Below are 6,768 nucleotides of genomic sequence, written 5' to 3' on the forward strand. Positions count from 1 at the left end.
TTTTTTTTTTTTTTTTTTTTTTTGTGGTACGTGGGCCTCTCACTGTTGTGGCCTCTCCCGCTGTGGAGCACAGGCTCCGGACACACAGGGTCAGCGGCCATGGCTCACAGGCCCAGCCGCTCCGCGGTATGCGGGATCTTCCCGAACCGGGGCAAGAACCCGTGTCCCCTGCATCGGCAGGCGGACTCTCAACCACTGCACCACCAGGGAAGCCCTACATACTCAATTTTTAAAAAAAAATTTTTTGAATGTTGGGCATTGTTCTCGTGTAACCATTTTACAGTTTCTAAAAGCAGTATTGTCCAAAGCTGGAAGAACTTAAGTCTTTGCCATGTGAATGAATGGAGGGAGTTAAACAAAAAATAAAATTTAAAAAGAGAAGGTCTGATAGGAGAGCAGCTGGATAAGAAAATCAAAAAAGGAATAGTAATTTAAAGTTTATTCCAGCTATAATGTGGCTTATTCTGACCTCAAGGCAGCATCACATGGCGTACTTCTGAGTCCATTCCTGAGATATTCTGTTGTACTTAGCTCTGTCTGTCTTATAGATCCATGCAATCTCTGGTACTAGGGAGTTATCTGGGTTTGAATCACACAGCAGTGAACAAATGGATTAAAGAACTTTAGAAATAGTTAAAGCAGGTGACCACTGTGATCTTAGAATATCGAGACAAATGCAGCCATTCCTGTTGATATTTGGATGATAAATTCTTATGGTAAATGCAATCTGGTTTGAAGGGGTAGTCCATAAGAAGATGAACTGTCAAAAAGAATACATATATATGTGTTAGCATACGGTATTTGTTTTTCTCTCTGACTTACTTCACTCTGTATGACAGTTTCTAGGCCCATCCACCTCGCTACAAATAACTCAATTTCATTTCTTTTTATGGCTGAGTAATATTGCATTGTATATATGTGCCACATGTTCTTTATCCATTCATCTGTCAATGGACACTGAGGTTGCTTCCATGTCCTGGCTATTGTAAATAGTGCTGCGGTGAACATGTGGTATAGGTCTTTTTTTAAATTAAGGTTTTCTCAGGGGATATGCCCAGTAGTGGGATTGCTGGGTCATAAGAACCAATAATAAAATAATACTGAATTTTATATTTACCTATTAAAAAAAAAAAGAATACACCACTTTGACATGGACTGTCATTAGGTCCCATAATTGTGACTTGCCAATGAAACATATCATTCCTAATTGGACCTGCAGAACATTGTGCCAGAGGATCATGGACCAAATCACTAAGTTCCTTATGAATTCATTTCAGCACCATAGTCTGTGCTTTTTGTCTGGCTCCTCACTACCTCAGTATGTGCTCAAAGGTCCAGCACAAACTCTTCATTTTCCAGGCTACTGGGAAGGGTAGTTTCTTCATCTCACACCGACTCTACACAGGTGCAGAGGGGCCAAGGCATCCCTCAAGCTGTGGCCTCAGCCTCCTCCCTGCCCACCTGACAGCTGCTGCATAGCTGACCCTACGGTGCTAATGCACATGATGTGAGGTGATAGTATTTTTGAATACTATCAAAAGGTGTGATTTTTTTTTTTTTTTTTTGGCTGCACCCACCGGCTTGTGGGATCTTAGTTCCCCAGCCAGAGACTGAACCTAGGCCCTGGACAGTGATAGCGCAGAGTCCTAAGGGACTACCAGGGACTTCCCAAGGTTTGATTTTTTTTAAATATAGAATTAGGCTTTCTATCTTGTGTCATTTAACAGTCTGTTTCCTTACCACCAATTTATTTTAATTTTGGATTAAATAAATAGTTTTGTTTTTGAGATATCTCTCATGAGTTTACCTAAGCTCTTTTGGAACCTATAGGATTCTTTTTTTTTTTTCTTTTTTTTTTTTGGCCACACTGCACCATGGCTTGCGGGATCACAGTTCCCTGACCAGGGATTGAACCTGGGCCTGGAATCCTAACCACTAGGCCACCAGGGAACTCCCTATAGGATTTTTTTAAAATTTATTTTATTTTTGGTTGCGCTGCATGCAGCATGCGGGATCTTAGTTCCTCAGCCAGGGATGGAACCCATGCCGCCTGCAGTGGAAGTGCAGAGTCTTAACTGGATAGCCAAGGAAATCCCCAAAATTGATTTTATTAAAATATAGTTGATTTACAATGTTGTATTGGTTTCTGATGTACAGCAAAGTGATTCAGTTATATATATATTACATATATAAAATATATATATATATATATTCTTTTTCATATTCTTTTTCATTCGGGATACTTAATACAGTTCCCTGTACTATATAGTAGGACCTAATAGTTTGCAACTGCTAATCCCAACTTCAAATCCATCCCTCCCCCACTCTCCCTTCCCCTGGGCAAGCACAACTCTGTTCTCCAGGTCTGTGAGTCTGTTTCATAGATAAATTCATTTGTGTCATATTTTAGATTTCACATATAAGTGATAGCATATGGTATTTGTCCTTGTCTTTCTTGCTGACTTTCCTTAGTAGGATAATCTCTAGGTCCAACCAAGTCTCTACAAATGACCCAATTTCATTCCTTTTTATGGCTGAGTAATATTCCATTGTATATATGTACCACATCTTCTTTATCCGTTCATTTGTCAATGGACATTTAGGTTGTTTTGATGTCTTGGCTATTGTAAATAGCACTGCTATGGACATAGGGGTGCATGTGTCTTTTCAAATTAGAGTTTTGTCCAGATATACACCCAGGAGTGGGATTGCTGGATCATATGGTAACTCTATTTTTAGTTTTTTTTTTTTTAATTAAGCTTTATTGGAGTATGGTTGTATTAGTTTCTTGCTGTACAGCAAAGTGAATTAGTCATACGTATACAAATATCCACTGTTTTTTTAGATTTCCTTCCCATTTAGGTCACCACAGAGCACTGAGTAGAGTTCCCTGTGCTATACAGCAGGCTTTCATTAGTTATCTATTTTATACATAGTAGTGTATATATGTCAGTCCCAGTCTCCCAATTCATCCCACCCCCCTATCCTCCTTGGTAACCATTCATTTGTTCTCTACATCTATGTCTCTACTTCTGCTTTGCATCCTTTCAAATTATGGTTTTCTCAGGGTATATGCTGAGTAGTGAGATTGCTGGGTCGTATGGTAGTTCTATTTGTAGTTTTTTAAGGAACCTCCATACTCTTCTCCATAGTGGCTGTATCAATTTATATTCCCACCAACAGTGCAAGAGTGTTCCCTTTTCTCCACACCCTCTCCAGCATTTATTGTTTGTATATTTTTTGATGATGGCCATTCTGACCAGTGTGAAGTGATACCTCATTGTAGTTTTGATTTGCATTTCTCTAATAATTAGTGGTGTTGCACATCTTTTCTTGTGTCACTTGGCCATCTCTATGTCTTCTTTGGAGAAATGTCTGTTTAGGTCTTCTACCCATTTTTTGATTGGGTTGTTTTTTTTTTTGATATTGAGCTGCATGAGCTGTTTGTATATTTGGGAGATTAATCAGTTGCTTCATTTGAAATATTTTCTCCCATTCTGAGGGTTATCTTTTTGTATAGTGTATGGTTTCCTTTGCTGTGCAAAAGCTTTTAAGTTTCATTAGATCCCATTTGTTTATTTTTGTTTTTATTTTCATTACTCTAGGCAGTGGATCAAAAAAAGATCTTGCTGTGATTTATGTCAGAGAGTGTTCTGCCTATATTTTCCTCTGAGAGTTTTACAGTATCCAGCCTTACAGTTAGGTCTTTAATTCATTTTGTTTTTGTTTTTGTGTATGCTGTTAGGGAGTGTTCTTTTTTTGAGGGGGGGCAAAAAATCCTTTTATTTCCCCCCCACATTCCAGCTCTCCACTTTTTGTAACATCTCTTCCAACTCAGAATCAAGGCCCAAGAAGTTGACTCACACCTGAGAATGAGACGGGAACTAGGCCAGTGCCCTCAGAACCAGGTTCTAGACCAGTAGGACTCTGGCGCAGCTGGAAGCACACAGCAGTGAGACAGCAGAGAAAGCCACAGAAGAGAAGAAGGAAGGAGCCCAAAACCAGCAGCCTAGAGCTACACAGAGCCAACTCCTCGGAGGTGAGCAACTTGCTGAGCACAAGACCTCTGTGGCTTCAGACGCTGACATACTCCTCAGTCATCCTAGGGCTCAGGGTAGAATTTCCTGCTCCCTCCTCCAAGCAGGACATGGGAGGCTGGCTGGAGGGCAGGATTACTGGAGCACCACTAAAATATAGGCAGGTTCCTGGGGTCCTTTCTTTGGTCACCCTGGCTGTAATGAGGACCAGCTCTCCTGCAGAAGATCCTTTCAATCCCATCTGACTACCCTGGACCTCGGCTTGGAATGTCTGGGTCTTGTTCCTGTCTAGACCATCTCTGAAGTTCAAGGTAGTCAATAAGCCCACAACGTGAGCCACGCCACTTCTCTGTGACTGTCCCATTCACAGGGCAAAGGGTCAGCTGGCCAAAAGATCTCAAGAAGGAGACCTAGTCCTGAGGGATGTCAGAGCTGCACAGGCCAGTCTTGTGCGTGAGGAGGAAGCAACCAAGGCCCAGGCCAGAAAGGCCCAGAAGCAGCAGGATCAAAGTGATACAGACCAGAGGTGGGTGGTGGGCCAGGCAGAGATACAGGTTGTGCCCTGCCTGGCAGATGCCCATGGGGAGCAGAGGGTTCTGGGCATCCAGGAAGAGCCACTTGGAGGCAGGTAGAGGCTGGCGTCCCCTGTGACGTCACGTGTGGAGTAGCAAAGGGTGGGAGTGTTCTAATTTCATTCTTTTACATGTAGCCATCCAGTTTTCCCAGCACCACTTTTGAAAATACTGTCATTTCTCCATTGTATATTCTGGCCTCCTTTGTCATAGATTAGGTGGCCATAGGTGTGTGGGTTTATCTCCGGACTTTCTATCCTGTTCCATTGATCTATATTTCTATTTCATAGGTAGGTTCGCTTGTGTCATATTTTAGATTCCACATATAAGTGATACCATATGGTATTTGTCTTTCTCTTTCTGACTTACTTCATTTAGTATGATAATCTCTAGGGCCATCCATGTTGCAAGTGGCATTATTTCATTCTTTTTATGGCTGAGTAATATTCCATTTTACATCTTTATCCATTCATCTGTCAGTGGAGATTTAGGTTGTTTCTGTCTTGGCTATTGTGAATAGTGCTGTTGTGAGCAAAGGGGTGCCTGTGTCTTTTCAAATTATAGTTTTGTCCAGATATATGTTCAGGACTGGAATTACTGGATCCTACGGTAACTCTATTTTTAGTTTTTTGAGGAACCTCCATACTATTTTCCACAGTGGCTGCACCAATTTACATTCCCACCAACAGTATAGGAGGTGGAACCTATAGGATTTTTTTTTTTAAAGAATTCTATCCTTTTTAAATTAATTTATTTACTTTTGCTGTGTTGGGTCTTCGTTTCTGTGCGAGGGCTTTCCCTAGTTGTGGCAAGTGGGGGCCGCTCTTCATCGCGGTGCGTGGGCCTCTCACTGTCGCGGCCTCTCTTGTTGCAGAGCACAGGCTCCAGACGCGCAGGCTCAGTAGTTGTGGCTCATGGGCCTAGTTGCTCCGCGGCATGTGGGATCCTTCCAGACTAGGGCTCGAACCCATGTCCCCTGCATTAGCAGGCAGATTCTCAGCCACTGCACCACCAGGGAAGCCCTATAGGATTTTTTATGTTCTTCAAGCTTCTAGAAGTTTCGTGTTGTGCTAATTTTCAGAGTTTTGTAAACAATTCCTTAGCCATATTTAATCACCTTTCTTTTTGGCACTTTCACTCTGCCTTTACCTTCTCAACCTGAAGAAGGTGGGCTGTTTAGTTGGTTTTCCTGAAGAAAATCTTTAACCTCTAATTCTATCTGCAGAGATTAGAAATACATGAAACATTTCCTGTGATTTGTAGAATTAGATCTCAAAATTAGGGTACATGTATGTTGAACATATTCAAGTGCACTTTAAGCTTGTGAGCATATGAGATAAATTTAGAGATTAGGGATTATTTGGTTTCTTCATCTTTATGCCAAATAGCAGTGTTTTATCCCTGAGCTATTTCTAAGGGTTGCCAGGATTTTCTGCATGATCATGCTACCAACTACTTTCGTTGTTTCCACTTCAGTGTGGTTCAGGGAAATGTAAGCTGAGAATTAGACTGGGATTTAATACCCCAGGGTTACAACTAACTTGCCTAATAACCTTGGACAAATCACAAAAGCCTTACTAGGCCTTTGTTTCCTTATATGTGAAGTGGGGAATGATAATACTTACCTCTTAGTTTGGATATGAAGATTAAATGGTATCTCACAATCCACCTTGCTAGCATGGGTTGTAAGTTTGGATTTTAAAATTTTCTAATTAATCACTAGAATCTCTACATGTAAATAGGTTTGGGGTCCCCTATTTAAAATCTCCTTTACAAATTTACTAAGAACTCTAGGTGCTTACTCTTCCAAAGGAGCCTCTTGTCAACCCCAAATGGAGAGAAACTCAGAAAAGCACGACCAGTCCACTGGTAGGTCCTGGTCTCAAATGCTGTTGTTTTGTTGAGACCTTTTGAATAAATTGATTCTACTGAGGCCATTGAGTGCTCACCCACTGCTGGCATGCCCCTTCTGGTCCAGGTCCTTGCACACAACTTGGTGGTGCCCAAGCTTGGCCTCTCAAGGTTACTTGTCTACTGGTTACATTCATCTACTCAGTTATTGTGTCCTGTATCACCCTGTGACATCTGTGTCAAGACAACTGGATCCAGAGGAACTTGTCACCAGTCCAGACATCACTTCCTTTCTTGATGTGTAACTA

The 6,768-nt window shown here is 41.5% G+C and overlaps 2 pseudogenes; both read right to left on the reverse strand.

Annotated features, from left to right (window-relative positions):
• Positions 1-481: 481 nt before the first annotated feature.
• On the reverse strand, positions 482-1,283 carry LOC132419239 (ubiquitin-conjugating enzyme E2 D2-like; annotated as a pseudogene).
• Positions 1,284-3,898: 2,615 nt separating this feature from the next.
• LOC132419241 (insulin-like growth factor-binding protein 3 receptor pseudogene) lies at positions 3,899-4,618 on the reverse strand (annotated as a pseudogene).
• Positions 4,619-6,768: the final 2,150 nt, after the last annotated feature.

This window comes from Delphinus delphis, chromosome Y (genome assembly GCF_949987515.2).
Source record: "Delphinus delphis chromosome Y, mDelDel1.2, whole genome shotgun sequence".
NCBI classification, from domain to species: domain Eukaryota; kingdom Metazoa; phylum Chordata; class Mammalia; order Artiodactyla; family Delphinidae; genus Delphinus; species Delphinus delphis.